Raw genomic sequence first — 16,142 nt, 5'->3', positions numbered from 1 at the left:
CTGCGTGCGTGTGCGTGATGTCAATTTGACAAATAAAGCCATTCATCTCGTCATGTGCTTGGCACATCAGAGGCTACCCAGATAGCAAAAGATGTTTATTCAACGTTGAATTAGGGTTAAAATGGATGATTTTTGGTTACGGTTGAAGATTGATTGGTCAATCAACATTGATTCAACAGCATTATGTTAACATTGAAGTTTGTGTTTAAAAGATAACATTGAATCAACGTTGTATTTTGGTTAAATTAAAACGTTTGAAAGGTCAATGTTTAATTAACGTTGAATCTATGTTTGCCCTTCTTGTTTTTTTTTTCCCTTCAGCTGAGAAATTGACTAGGAGAGGGGGAGGGGAAGTATTTTGGGGACAGGTTGGTGGGTGGGGGGTGTTAGAGTCTTTAAACATTTATAATAAATATAAAACATAAAGCTAACTACTTTGCGGATTTCATTTATTGCGGGTATTTTTTGGTACCTAACCCCAGCGGAAAACGAGGGAACACTGTATTTGCAAAACTTGTAAATTATTTGAATGTACTCGAAACACCTGGCATTTCCACCAAATAAACTGTACACGTTAGAGTTTCTAGTTTGTGCATTTCAGCCCAGTCATCAAAAATATGTGCCCACATCCGGCATAAGTCCGGCACAGGTGGCATTCAGTCGACACTGGCATAAGGCATGTGGGCCGAACATGGCCCAGGAGCAGCAAAGGTGGCACTGGCTTGACTCTGGCAAACAGGATGTGGGCCAGTTGCTGTGTGACGCATCTGGCCCAGCTATCAATTTACAACTCTGGGCCACATATGTATTGCCAGTCTTGTCCCACTCTTAAATGCAGTTTCAGATTTATTTATTTTTTCTACACACATTTTTTTACACATACTTATTTGCATAACAGATGTTAAGAAGAATTTTAATACATCATCACACAGACATTTCAATATGTTTCTGGTCAAACAATCAAAGTTTGTGTGTGAATTCTGTGAACGAACTTTCATGAAGCTTCCAGAGAGAAGTTCTTCGAACGTGCGTTCACCATTTCTTTGTAGCGATTCAAGGGTAAGTATTTAATTTTCCTATGTTTTACATTTGATATTTTATGGCTTCATATTGACACAATTACTGAATTGACTTCACAGACATTGGTGTGTGCGTGCGTGCGTGTGTGGTTATCTAAATTTTCCCGTTAATAGTTTCAATGCCATAATATTTAGTTAGGTGAACTCACTGGCTGATCAGAGAAAATCTCATTTTATCTGATCAGTTTTGTTTCAACCTGCAACGCATAAACTTTAAGTCTAACAATTCTAAAATAAAAACAACTATGAATATTCATATGAAAGAGATAATTATTTACATTTAGTGGAAATCTGATTCAGAGGTAAAGCTTTTAGGGGGCAATATTGTAATGAAGCTATTTTATTGAGACGCAACTCTGCGAGTATAATCATATAAAAAGGTACCAAATTATCACTAGCACCAAATATTACATTGTTCTGGGATAATATTCAGCTTGTATTGTAAAATATGCAGAGCTTGAATTATGTATTTTTTATAGTGCTGTGTGATATGTACATTGTGTGCATAATATTATATTAAAAAAATACAAAAGAGGAATGACTTATGCGTTACACACATTTCCCAGGTTATGTTTTAAAAATCTATTATATATCTCATACAATTTTAATTTCATCGAGTTGATTTAAATATCTACTGTACTTTCTAACGTTATTGGATCGCTGTTCCACAGTACGCCACTAGATGGCGGGACATGCTACTAACCAGACTGACACACACAGTCATACACAGCGTAGAAGAAGAAGAATTTCAAATTGCCGACAGCCGTGCTAAGAGCGGGAATCCAAACGTCGACGTTCTGTGTTTCAGGTCGGTAAAAGTTACATTAAATAAAACAAATATGTATCACCATGTCCATTGTCAGTTGGGTCGCTAAGCATATTGGTCTTTAGAGGTGGTTTTAGTGAAGAAATTGTTTCGAATGATCCTAAACGTTGAAGCTAAGTTGCTAATTCCGACGGCCTCTTAACAATGAGAGTTACTACAAGCCTATCTGTGTGCTATGTTGCTGATATGCTAGTAAGCTAACGAACTACACTGAAGCGCTACAGGAGCGTTTACATGAAGAATGTATCTTTTTTCAGTCGTTTTTAACAGGCTGGTTTAACAGTTGAAGATAGAACATTGAATAGCGTTTTCTTTTAGGTTTAGTTTTTAAAGTAAATTAAGTCCACTTGTATAGTAATGTAAGGTTTATCTGTAATTTGTTTAACTTCTGTATATAACTTAATTCATCACGAAATCTAGTCGAATCATGCTTCAGGATATTTATTTGTTGAGGGAAGTAAAAGTATTTTTTTTAGTAATTACTAATTATTGAGCCTATAATGAACACATTTTTTTCACACTGTAATAAAACAAAGGTGTAAATGTTGTACTTTGTTGCTTTTAATATCATTTGTTGTCTGTTGATGTACAGGTTACTTGTGCTGTTTTGACGAGTCACATGGCGTACAGGTGGTGCCAGCATCTTCGAAACCAGATGGCTAATTAGTAATTTACTACTTATTCAAACTAAGAAGGCATGTTGTACCTTGGCCAGAGCTTGGTGAACCTCTTTGGTAAGTAAACAAGTGAACAAACACTCAAAATATTCATTTCTCAGAATCTGAAGAAAGCTTAGGTGAACTACCTTTCACCACATCCAAATGTTGAAATTAGTGACAGAGAATATAACTTGGCACAGGTTTAATGGGGAAGGAGAACATGCAGAGGTCTGTCTTACCTATAAGGAGGAAGAGGGCAAAGTGCAAATTTTTTTAAGGTAATGTTGGTATGTTTTCAGAATTCATAATATAAGATAACATAATAATTAATAGAATATCGGTTGTGCTCAGGTTTCAGGCTCTGAGTGTTTCTTCAAAATGTTCTGTCCACAAAATCCATTCTGAGGAGTAGCGCAAGACAGGTAAATGATTCTGCGCACTGTACTACATGATTGTGATGATTTTATTGCGGTAACACATTGCTGACTTGTACAGTAAGTTTGAAACTTACATGCTGTGTTGTTGATATTGTTTAGGTGCACAACTCACTTTTTCAAGACTACAAACACAATTACAGCTCTACAACAGGTACCTAGACCCATTGTTAATTTAAGTTGTGAGTAATAATAACTACTATGATTATGAAAGAACACAATCACATTGTGAAAAAAAATGTTGAACAGGGTCTTCTGTTTGTTTCAGGCAACCCTTTTTGCGGTGCTTGGGGACCAACCGGAAGAAAGGGAAATACTGTATTCGTAGTTGGTAAGTTTTTCAAAGGTCACTGTTGTAGAACCAAATCATCATAAATCTTAGCACACTTTTTTTTATTTTATTTTAATTTTTTTTACCAATTTGTAAGGCATAATTATGGAGGACCAAAACTGCCAAAATTCAAAATAAATAAATGACTAAATAAATAAATAAATAAATTACTAAAAGTGAAAGTAAAAACGGATGAAAAATATACAATTCAAAAATGAAATACAAATGTATTATTTTTATTTTCAGTTTTAGTCATTTAGTTATTTAGTTAGTCATCTGGGGGGTGGAGAGGGGGTGATGTATATGAATATTGCAAAATTTAGTAAAGGTTATGTAATTTACTTAAAAGTAAAATCTTCAGGCATCGGGAGAATTCTATCAACAAAAGTTGAGTGCAAAAATTACATTAATAATAATAATAATGTCGTCTCTCATAGATTAATCACCTGGCTGTCGTTGAAGGCACCAATTCGGACAACCTAATCAGACGGATGATGGCAACTGTGATGACAAATGCCCTGGGCTGTTAAATGAATACAACTGGGCAGGGAAGCAAGACAAGTGTTGCATTGGCAAGAAGGCATTCAAGGAGACAGTGATGCAAGACTGTATGTTTGGTGAGTTATCGCCTATGTAAACTACTTATTACAAGACAGAGTTGTTTTTGAGCAGAATGTTCTGAGCTGCTTTCTTTTGTTGTGTAAAATCACTCCACCTGGGGTATGGAGTCAGAATCCTTCCAATACCGAAAACTCGTAATAAGGGTTTGACTCTCCGAAAACATTTTTGTATAACTGAAAAATTGTTTTGAATTGTCCAAAAATATTTTTGAATGACTGAAAATTCCCAGAAAATGCTTTAAAAAAAAAAAACACTAAGAAAAGACACATTTTAAAAGTGCGGCTCCACATAGACATTATTTATCTATTAATTTGAGAATGGTCAATTCCGAAATCAATGAAAAGAAAAAAAAAAACATCATTGATACTTCACAAAAACAGCAATTAGTATATGTATCTTTGTCTTTTCATTAATATATTGCAGTCAAGATGGACTCCATCAGGCCAGGGCTCTACACTAACTTTTCCACTACTAGCACTGGTGCGAGTAACATTTTTGGTTGCTCGCACAGCACAGGATTTAGTCGCACCATTATTTGTGGAGGTGCAGCATGACCTGGCTTAGGCATACGCAACTCGATATATTTGCAAAATATTTTATTGGAACACGAGGTTTGCCTGCAACAGCAGTGGCTATCAAAACAAGTCAATCATTTCTAATAAATTATGTCAACATTATTTTCTTTAGCTCAGTAAAAATCAGTATTTTTTTTTTCTTCACCGCTACTCCCCTTACCTTTTCATCTTTATGCTGTCCTCGCTCCGAAGCTTCTAAATTTCACCAGCTAGACAGCGAGTTAACGACGTTCCAAATAACCAGACTTCATTTTCCTTTTGTGCTATTAATTTGAACAATGGCCTCTGACCATTACCCTCTTTAAGTCGTAGTAAAACTAGAAAATAAAATAAACAATGTACCTAACTATACACGACACACTTTCATGCTAGTAGCTAGTTACATTGCACATTCAACATTCTGTAATTGTCCTAATTAACTCATTCACTCCCAAAAACGTATACGTTTTTTAGGTTTTTGTTTGCTAGAGTTTTTGTATGAAGGCTTTGATGCAGTTTCTGACTTGAAGTGGAAGCTTAAAGCGATAGTAGTTATTACAAAAAAAAAAAAAAAAGTGTGCTTCATCCGTTTCATGAATGAAACTTTTTTTTGTAATAACTACCATCGCTTTAAGCTTCCACTTCAGGTCAGAAACTGCATCAAAGCCTTCATACAAAAACTCTAGCAAACAAAAACCTAAAAAACGTATAAATACGTCTTTGGGAGTGAATGAGTTAACTAAAATAAATCTACAGTGGTTTTTATATTGACATCGCATGTATTTACCAACATTGTCAAATTCAACAAAAAAGTGTTACTTAATACTTACTGATAGTTACTGTAACAACAGAACAGCTTTTTTTCTAAAACAATAAATTGTATTGGATACTAACTCTCTTCTCTTTTGTAATCTTGTCTTTCAGTTGCTGCTCGACAGCTTGACCGTACACTGACTCAGCAGGACTTTGGTGTTACTGTCAAGCATTGGCTGCGTTTTGCTCATGAGCGTAACGGTGGCATCCCAAGCAATGCTAGTGCCTTGGACGCAACTGCGAACGCAAGTCAAAATTTAGTGTGTCTTTTTATGGACTGACGTACAGTCAAAGTGAAATGGTTACCGCTTTATACACTGATGTTCCTACAGTTCATTTCATGTTTATTTCATTCCTTTGTCAAGAAAAAGAATAATACAATAAAAACAAACATTATTTGAGGCAGAAGCCAAACGGGTGTTATTTTCTTTGCCTCCATTCTCCCCAGAATTCAGTTACAAAGTACTGTGTTTTGATTTCTAATAAATGTTTGAATATTAAACATATTTTCTGTCCTAAGATTTTCATACATATGGGGAAGTATGGTTAAGGAAATCAACAAGCTAATAATACATCCAAGTAAGTTGTAAGACATCTGCAGAAACACTAGGTGAAAAACATACGGTAACTTTTTTTTTTCTAGTGGACTAACCCAATATTTTTTGTTAGTTTAAAAAAGTAGTTCTATATTAATGTGCATGATAATAGTAATAATAATAATGTACATTTAGATGTAAATTCCAATGTAAATGATGATTAACTTAAAACATTTATTCCTCACATTAATTCACTATAAAAATGCATGTAGGTTCTGATTTAGATGATAGTTGAAACGACATTGATATTGTGTGATATATGGTTACAAAGCAAACGTTGACTCAACATTTTATCAACCTTGCACTTTCTGTATAATTTAAATGTTAGAATTCAATGTAAAATCAACCAAAGATACATGTAGATTCTGATTTAGATGATGGTTGAAACGACATTGATATTGTGTGATTTATGGTTGAAAAGCAAACGTTGACTCAACATTTTATCAACCCTGCGCTTTCTGTTTAATTTAAACGTTAGAATTCAATGTAAAATCAACCAAAGATGCATGTAGATTCTCATTTAGATTATGGTTGAAACGACATTGATATTGAGTGATATATGGTTGGAAAGCAAACGTTGACTCAACATTTTATCAACCTTGCGCTTTCTGTATAATTTAAACTTTAGATCTCAACGTAGATTCAACACTTAAGCCGAACTATATTTCAACGTTGATTCAACCACATTTTGCTATCTGGGTAACAACGGTTAACTGCTTTGAGGAGTCTTAAGCATCTGTTAATCGGGATTATATGGGGTGTAACCGAGCTATAAAGTGCGGCGCTAGTGAAGTAGCGTGGATGGAATGCAATGCAAACATCTATCTGCCTTGGAGTTACACAGTCAAGGCAATGATGATCTTATTAGTTTCTGCTTAAAATGACTTGTGTACTATTTGCACTTTGCCAAACTGGCTAACAGATATTCATGCTTTCAACAAGTGCCCCCTTTTGAATAATGATGAGGTCCATAATCTACAAGTTATTACATTCCGAAGAGGCCAGGTTGGTGAAAAATGACGATGATATAATTAAGCCTGTGTGAGCACTATGGCAACAGGCTAAACAAATGTGTTAATACCGGCTAAGCTAATTAAAACTCAGCCTCTGCTGCACTAATGCACTTAAAAAAAAGAAAAAAATCCCGCACTGGCTCGTGATTGCATTTTAATCAGGCTGCTATTTTACCCATTTTTTCATCCCTTCACCGAGCATGCTCAGCTTCTCCATGAGATAACCTCGCTCTCTTCACATGACCCCATTTTCTCTGGTCGTCCTCTTTCTACTTGTCCACATGCTGCATTTAGACAGTGTGAGCAAGTCCAATGGGCTTACACGCTAATATTGCAAACTCCCTCAACGAGCACAATGCAGACGAGTTGCACGTGCGCTTCACAAGGGGGCACTGTTGACATTCCCATCACCTGCATCTATCCCCAACATCACCCTATGTATTTCCGTCCTCTATAAAATGTCTTCTTCTTGCGCTTATAGATTATATCACACATGGAATGAAATTATGTTATTCCTCATAAGCAGAAGGAAAGTATTAACAACAGCCTCCCTCATCCCCTCCCCCTGGTTAGAATTAGCTGTGCGCTGACACTGGGGGCACTGGCTCCATTGTGCTCTCAGCGTCGAATGGTCCCTGTTAATTTCCTAGCTCAGTGGCGAGGCTGTCATTATCTGTGGATGGGCATCTACAATGGATAATAACCCTGGGGAAAAAAGGATTTCAAACTGTGGTGAAAATATTGCTTTCATCAAAATCACTTTATCATAGTCGCTTTGTTTTTTTTTGTTTTTTTGTTTTTTTGTGTGTGTGTGTGTGTGTTTTAAACCAACAAATATCCAGGTGTGATTAGAACCAACTTTGAGCAAAACAATTTTAAAAAAAAACAACAACAAAAAAACACTCCCCTGTATTAATTTTGTCTCCCGCTCAATTCTATATTAATTATTCGTTGTAGATGTCATTACTAAAATGAGCCGACTGGCTGCGGAGACCAGATAATTGCGTGTTATTTGATTGTAGCGCTTGGAAGAAAACAAGCGTGGACACAAACAAACTCACTTTGACTCCGAGTCTGAGAAGATGGAACTGTGCAGGACTGCGACTTGTCTCACTCACCGTCAAGTTGATAACAGTAATTACTTTCTTATGTCTGTTGGTCAGCTCCTTTGGAGGCGCGTTGCTTGTTTTAAACTACCCTCGTTGCGGGGGAAAAGCATGGCTCGGGCCAATCAAACAGTGTGAAAAGGGTTGTCGACTTATCAGCAGATACACTCCGACGCAGGCACTTATTATTTGGGGATCAATTGGAAGCCTGCTCAACACGATGGGAATCATATTTAGCTGTCAGTCATTTTATCACGCGTTGTGTCAATGTCATCTGTGCCGCTTGCCTGCGGATCGATGTGGCACTCAATTTTCTGCATGTGAGGTGTACTCGATCATGATAGTTAAAAATGAGGCCAAAGGTTCAATTGGATACGATTACAGGAGCCATTTGACCCAGTACAGTACAAGTTCTGACCACTTATGTCTGTGCTGTCTAAACATTTTTCTCCGAGGGTCACATACAGACAAAATCAAAGGATGCAACATCTATGTTGAAATTCCACCAAAATCAGTCAATCAAGCAACTGCATATTGTTTATATATTAGTGTTTTGTTTGTTTGTTTGTTTATTTATTTTTTTGCTACTGAACAGCTATCTGAACAGCTTTCTATAAGAAGAATTTTACAAGACCCTGGAACCCACCAGAAAATATCAGCCCCTGCACTGAACAGCAGCTGAATCCCGCCTTTATATTCAGAGCCAAAACGGGAGCAATCTGTCATAAGCTGACCGTTTTTAAAGCAATTACATGGGAATCATGTGATATGTTCACAATTTGGACCTTGACAGAGCAGAAACTGAAGGAAAGCATTGATGCATGTATTATCTTCATTCATGACAGTTTTTTGAAGAGAAAAACTGAAATAAAATGGATTCATTAAATACCATTTTTTTTTGCATGTGCCACAGCTTGCTTAAAAACGGACGGCGGGCAACAAAGGCCCCCCAGGCCATAGTTTGGACACCACTGTCTTATGTACACCATGAACCAGCTATGGACAAATTGCCTTCATTTCCTCTTGCAAATAACATTGCCTTTCCTCAAATTGTGGCCCCTGATAATTGCCAGGTGCGTTGCCCGCTTAAATAACCTCAAATCGTTTTCACAAGCGATTCTAATTATCTCAAAAATAGTCAGGCGGGACACCTATAGCTGCATGAGCTCCGTAAATAGCTTCCTCACATCATAGAAGAAGAAGGAAAGTGGGTAACGCATAACAAAGAAGAAAGTGCGACACATTCCAGTGCGGAGTGTGGACATGTATGTAAACATGAAACAAACATCTTTAAAGCCGCAAATCATGGTTTGGCTACAATGTTTTATCTTCAGGTAAACTAAACCCTGATAAACATGTTGTGTTTCCATATATGTTTGTTGTATGGAAATACTACTAATTGAGCAAAACAATATACATCATCACGGTCTCACAGCCATACAGCAAGTGCAAGCCTAAATTTACGTCTTTCTTTTTTCCCCGCTTCTTTTTCGACAAACTAAGGGGAACTGTGATGAAAATTAAAATGGTCTCTCAGCCACACGGCAACTTCAAAATGAAGAGACATGTATTCTCTTTACTGTTTAGCCAAACTAACCAATTAGAACTTGGTTGAAATGAATTAGGATTAATAAAACAAACAAACACACATCAGCATGGGCTCAACGCTATACCGTAAGTGCAAACGTGAATCTATACATCTTAATTCCTCAGACAAAATTTTTCAGAGAACTGAGTTTAAATGAATTAAGGCTACTATTAATAAAGCAAACAAAATCTCAAAGCCATACATACCTCAAGTGCAAACTTAAATATACATGTGTTCATTCTCTTTATATACTTTATTCTTGTAGACAAAATGTATGAACTACTTTGAAACAAATCACTTTTACTAATACAAACAAAATAGACATCATGATATTACAGTTGTGTAGAAAGTGTAATCTGGAAAAGACATTATTTTTTTCAAAGCTTTAGTTGAGTGTTTTAACTAGTGTTGTTCCGATACTTTTTTTTTTTTTGGCCCCCGATACCGATTCCGATACCCAGCTTTGCAGTATCGGCCGATACCGATATAAGGTTTTTTTTTTCCCTCAACATAAAAAAGCTGTCCTGCCATTGGTTCAGAGCATTCAAGGGCCAATAAGATATCTTACATAGGCATGCAAAAAAAAAATTAATAAAAAAAAAAAAAAGATAGGCATACAGTGAGCATGTCACATATCGGTGAATGTCGTGCGAGTGTCGTCCTATATTAGCGTTGGAATTAATGGTATCGGCATGTTACTTCTGAGTATTCACCGATACCGATACCACTGTTTTAATGCAGTATCGGCGCCTCTGCCGATACCAGCATCGGTATTGGAACAACACTAGTTTTAACTAAAGTACGGAACAGGTTCCACTTCGAACTTTACCACACATCAGCTTTTGTAGCTTTTCTCCAACTGGACATTAGTCGGAACTAAGGCCCCCTCTTAAATAAATATCTGCTAATCACTTCATTTGAGTGCATAATTGCCCCTCACTACCTGCGTAAATATGATTCTGTATGTTCTTGTGCTTAAACTGATAATGTGCACTGTGCTTCAAACCCCAACTCGTCTAAATCGCATCAGACCAAAAAGAATGTTGTTATAGATTTGGAGGAGGCTCAAAGCACAGACAAGCACTCTGTTTCCTCTTTCGCAGCCTCCGTTGTTATTGACCCTGGTGGGCCAGTGATGAAGGAGGCGCATCTTGTAAAATGCATTACACCCTAATGAGATTATCCCATAAACAGATAAAAGTTCAATAAAATAACATCATTTCTTCCTAGTTCAGGAATAAGCAGATGACGGCGCTGATTTGTTTCTGCTGCTGGTTTAGCTCAACACGGCCCAGCTGATTCCGAGATAAGTGAGCCTGCATGGCCGTCTGGTTCGAGCTAATGCTCACGCACTAAACATCAGTCGTTTATATCGGAGTGCTGCAGGGTGTGAGCGCGGGGAATTGAAGAGGTGCAACTCTTCTGCAAGTTTGGCTTTCCGCTCGTTCCCCTCGGGTCTCGGTTCCTTCAGCTTTTATGCTCCAAGCCCCTGGAACATCCTTGCCGATCACTGTTGGCGCTCCGAAGCGAGCTGGAAACATCGCTTTCTGACTTTGGCATGTTTCTGTATTTCAACTTGAACAACAAATGTGTGAGTTATGCAGCCGGTACGCCTTGTGTTTTAACATCTACATAGTGAATTACTGTACAAGAGTCACTCTCTGTGGAGCAAATTGTGCTTCAAACTTGACTTCAACCAGAAATGATGTAAAATCTTTTACTGTAGTTGTCTGACCACAAACCTACACAATATAACAAGTTGTTACCCTTCTTTAAAGATAATAATTTTCAACTTTGACATCATCATAATAAGGCATTTGTTATGCAGTATTTTGCCCCTGTTGTGTACCGCAAAAGAATAAAAAAGCATATCACAAGGGCATTTTAACATCACCGCAATCCACAAACCAGAATAGCACATCTGTCAATCCAAACTGAGCAATACTGGGTCTTCCAATTTATTTTTATTACTTCATTTCCCTCGTCTAATAACGGTCATTACCTTTTTATTTTTAATTTTTTTTTAATTTTTTTAAATGTGTAAAAACCAGTGGTGAATGGAGTAAATTGTACTCGAGCACTGCTACATTAGAAAAATAGAACTTGAGTAAAAGTAAAAAGTACTCCTCCAAATACTGTAATTTCTTGAGTAAGCGTAAATGAGTGAAAGAACTATTGAAATACTGAGTAACTTGAAAAAAAATAAAAAATAAAATAAGAGCATAAATGTCATAGAAAAAAATACCTAAATAGGAATGTGCATCTTCAGATATTTGCCAATGTTATCACCTTAAAATAATGTATAAATATTTTTTAAAATAACACAAATTAAGGTAAATTTAGCCACAAGCAGTGGTTTTAAATAAATTTTCTTTGTTTACGCTTGTGAAACATCAACTCTTTGCGGACATCTTTCAGCTCCCCAACTAAAAATGGCCATCCATGTTCCAGCAGGATCCTAAACACACCAGAATTAACCTTTAAACAATGAATCCATTTGTTTTGTATTTCCTTGATTATTTAGTTTAAATATACATAGTTTGTTTAGGGATGGGTAAGTACCGATAACGATTATTGGCTGCTTTCTTGTTGCCGTTTTGCAATCAGGAACTAGAAATTAGAAGAATAGACAATTGCCATTAATTTCATGCAATTTTAATGAAAAAAACTGTACAAATATGTCGGCTATAGATCTTTAAAATGATCTGTCATTGTTTTTTTGGGGGAAATTTTGTGTAGTACGTGAAGTATCAGTACTAGGAGTTGAGTATTCGTACTGGTATCGGCCTGAAAAAAAAAAAAAAAAGTGGTTTCGAACATTCCCAATGTTGTTGTGTCTATTTTATTTTGGGTGATATTCAATACTGAAGTTTTTCATTACACTAACTTATTAAGTGAAATAATTAGGATATAATTTTTCAAATGCATGGCCACATCAGGAAAGTTCAAGTGTTGACCTCACGATCGGAGTTATTAAGAATCAGGGTTCATTATAATTGTCTTTAATTTATTTCCAACAACATCAAACAAGTAACATTTTGTGTTTGGCAATTTTCCAACATGGCGGCACGGTAGTCGAGTGGTTAGCACGTCCGCTTCCCAGTTCTGAGGTCTCTGGTTCGAGTCCAGGCTCGGACCTTCCTGGGTGGAGTTTGCATGTTCTCCCCGTGCCCGCGTGGGTCTTCTCCGGGTACTCCGGTCTCCTCCCACATTCCAAAGACATGCATGGCAGGTTAATTGGACGCTCCGAATTGTCCCTAGGTGTGCGTGTGAGTGTGGATGGTTGTTCGTCTCTGTGTGCCCTGCGATTGGTTGGCAACCAGTCCAGGGTGTCCCCTGCCTACTGCCCAGAGCCAGCTGAGATAGGCGCCAGCAGCCCCCGCGACCCTTGTGAGGAATAAGCGGTCAAGAAAATGGATGGATGGAAATTTTCCAACATGAATAAACCGTGCTACAAATGGAGCCACCTTCTCTAACGTTGGCTTGAAAGCAATTTACAGTTTTCAGTTTATTATTTTTTTCTTTACCTTTTTTTTTCCCCAAGGTAAGTAATGGCATTGACTCGCAATGTAAAGGCATTTTGTGTGTTATTATCTAGATGGAACATGCTCAAAGAGTCAAACGAGTGCAGCATGCATTTTCAAGGAAATGCACTGACTGGAAAGCACACGTGGGCATGGCACAAACAAATTGAAAGAGGAAGGCAAAAAAGCAAAGCGTGTGTCCGTCATGTACATTTGTTTGAATATGTTGATTCAATTTGGTAGACATGTAGTTAATCAACAATTAATATTTCAAAAGATGTCACATTTTTTATATCTCGGATTGTGCATGGTATCTAATATTATGACTGAAAGAGGAATATAATTCTAATTTATATCATAAAAGAAGCCTTCAGATGTACTCGCATGATATGGATTGAAAAATGAGAGACGACAGTTAGCGAGAATGAATATTATATTGAATTTAAGGCTCCGTCACGCAGGGCATGTCGCTGTCATCTGAATACACTACTTTGGGATTTTTGGATTTTCTTACCCAACCAGTCACCTCACTTTCTCACTTTTTTTCGTTTTTTTTGTTTTTTTTTACCTCCTCGCTGTCTCGAGCCGCTTCACGTATTCTATCAACTGGCGTGTCCCAGTTGTCTAAAGATGAAAGGGAAGATAGCCAAAAGAAACACACAGCACTTCTGAATCTATCCTTTAAACTGCTGCATCCTACTCAGTCAGGTCATATCTTCCCTTGTGTGTATTCTGCCTTATCTAGAGGAAGTTTAGCCTTTTAAAATTAATAATTAAATCCGGAATCCAACCAGGATTTGGATGTTTGAAGGCCATGCTCTTGGATTGTTTACTCTATAGAGTACTATCTTTGAAACGCTTGAACTTTACAAAATGAAGCCTTAATCCAACCCTCTGGTCAGAGCTTTAAAAGCAAACTCGTAAGTTGATAGGAAGCTTTTGGCCTACCGGAGAACCGATCGCCAGTGTCATGTTTGTCCATTACCGCGCAGCCTTTCCTCCATTAGCTACAAGCATCAATGAGGAGGAGTCTTTTCCACAACATACTTGTTGACCTCATCAATTAATCACCCCGCTCTTACTTTCCATCACATGTTCACTCTGCTACTCTCAGTCCAGCTCTGTTTCCTTTCCATCTCACGGATATTTCCGCTGATGTCTTTTCATATCATGCACTCATCATTATGCCGCGCGACGGCGCGAGTAGTCATTTATGATAAATGCATCACTTGGTGACAAACCATGTGCGTTTACGCGAATGTGAAGCACGCTCGCCCATACGGCTTCTTTTGAAGGATCCGATCGTTGCTGTCGGGCGTAGACGTCGTATGTCAGAATGTGGTCAATTTCATTATGTTTTTACACAAATCCGTATGAATGGTCGGAACCCCTTCCAATAGACAAGTGCTCGACTTGACTTTTTTTTTTTTTCTTTTTTTTTTTCCTTTTTTTTTTTGTATGTTTACTCATGATAAACATGCCCATCAAATGTCATGTTGCTAAGATTAACTGGCTTGCTTTGGGGGATGCATATTTATTTATTTTTTTTTGCATGCAAAAATCTTTTGGGGGCAATTTATATGACCAAGAATTTAATTTCAGAGAGATTTGAGGTTGCCTTGTAAAACAAAGTAAAAAAAATAAAATAAAAGGACTTTAGGGCGGGGTTGTTGGGGCTAATAGCAAATCATGAGTAAACCGGTAATACGGTAGTGGAAAAATGGATATACTCAATCTGCTTGTTGTAGACAACTTTTGAGTCAATGTTACTCCAGCGAAGATTGTATTTGTTATAGTTATAATAACTCACCTTTTCATTAGATTTCCTACAAAATTTCAAAGTAATGAATTAAACCGTTCCAATATTCAATATTACCACCAGAACAGAGCTGTCTTCCCAAAGGGCATTCGATATTATGAAAACCATATCTAAAAGTGAGGCAGAATCCATTTTATTAGTTCATTTTAGACTATTAACATTCATCACAGTGAGCACTAAACCACTGGACGGGCCCATATAGCTTTGACTTATTCTGACTGCTGCGACTGAGGAGGATGTTAATTCAACTTTTTTTTCTTTTTTCGGTAGATACGCTCAATTTTCACTTCTGACAAATCTAACCTAAAAAGACCTCCTTCAGCAGACCTGCTTGATTTGGCTCAGTTGGTGTTTATTCAGGAGCGGAGTCTGTGTGAATTTCTCTTTTGTAAGGTCGGTATTACAGTACATGGGGTGATCAGTGCTTGGGCTGGTTGACTGACTTATACCCTGACCCCGTGTTCAATTTATCACTGAACTTGGAGCAGTTTGCCACAAATATGGCAATGGCCTTTTGGAGTGAACAATTTGTCTTTCAGTTTGTGTTATTTTCATTCACGGAATAACTTATTTTGTTACATCTTCAAAGCTTGTTAGTGACTCCCTACAAAAAGCACAGTACACGTACCACAGCCTTATACACAAATGCAGTCTAACAAGATGCAAAATAATATATGTATTCTTTGGTTGACACTATCAGAGAGGTGTTAATCGTACAATACAGTGGGACCTCAGTTTAACTCAACTCAACTTTATTTCTAAAGCGCTTTAAGAACAGGCGTTGCTGTATACAAATTGCTGTACATAAACATCAGTTTTGCAGTAAACAAGAACAAAGTAAACATTTTGAAGTGCGAATACAGTTTTTTTGTTTTTTCTACACAAGTAAATACATTTTACATCAGTAAATAACATTATCTATCATTTTTATTTTTATTTATTTTTATTTTTTTTAGGGGAAATCTGTTTCAAAAGTATAAAAAAAAAAAAATCTTGTGTTTTTAGGCTACGCAAAAAGTACTTTGTCGTAACAGACAGTCAGCACAAACGGACGACCCCTTCCCCTAATTAGCCCATTACACCGAAGTTCCACTTTACCATTATTTATACGGTTGCACTTTCCAGCAGTTTAAGATGGTCTGGTAATCACAATGAGCACTGTAATTGTCTCACAAAAGC

At 37.1% G+C, this 16,142-nt stretch overlaps 1 long non-coding RNA gene across 2 annotated transcripts; it reads left to right on the top strand.

Moving 5' to 3' along the window:
* Window positions 1–379: 379 nt before the first annotated feature.
* Window positions 380–5,731, top strand: LOC144019656 (uncharacterized). Of its 2 annotated transcripts, XR_013283736.1 has the most exons (8): window positions 380–1,887; window positions 2,498–2,639; window positions 2,765–2,842; window positions 2,916–2,986; window positions 3,101–3,152; window positions 3,267–3,329; window positions 3,767–3,946; window positions 5,429–5,731. It is a non-coding gene; the product is annotated as an uncharacterized LOC144019656 (long non-coding RNA). The 2 variants fall into 2 exon arrangements; XR_013283735.1 differs by having other exon boundaries at window positions 383–2,639.
* Window positions 5,732–16,142: the final 10,411 nt, after the last annotated feature.

This window comes from Festucalex cinctus, chromosome 5 (genome assembly GCF_051991245.1).
Source record: "Festucalex cinctus isolate MCC-2025b chromosome 5, RoL_Fcin_1.0, whole genome shotgun sequence".
NCBI lineage: Eukaryota > Metazoa > Chordata > Actinopteri > Syngnathiformes > Syngnathidae > Festucalex > Festucalex cinctus.
This window is presented reverse-complemented; position numbering and strand designations above follow the sequence as displayed.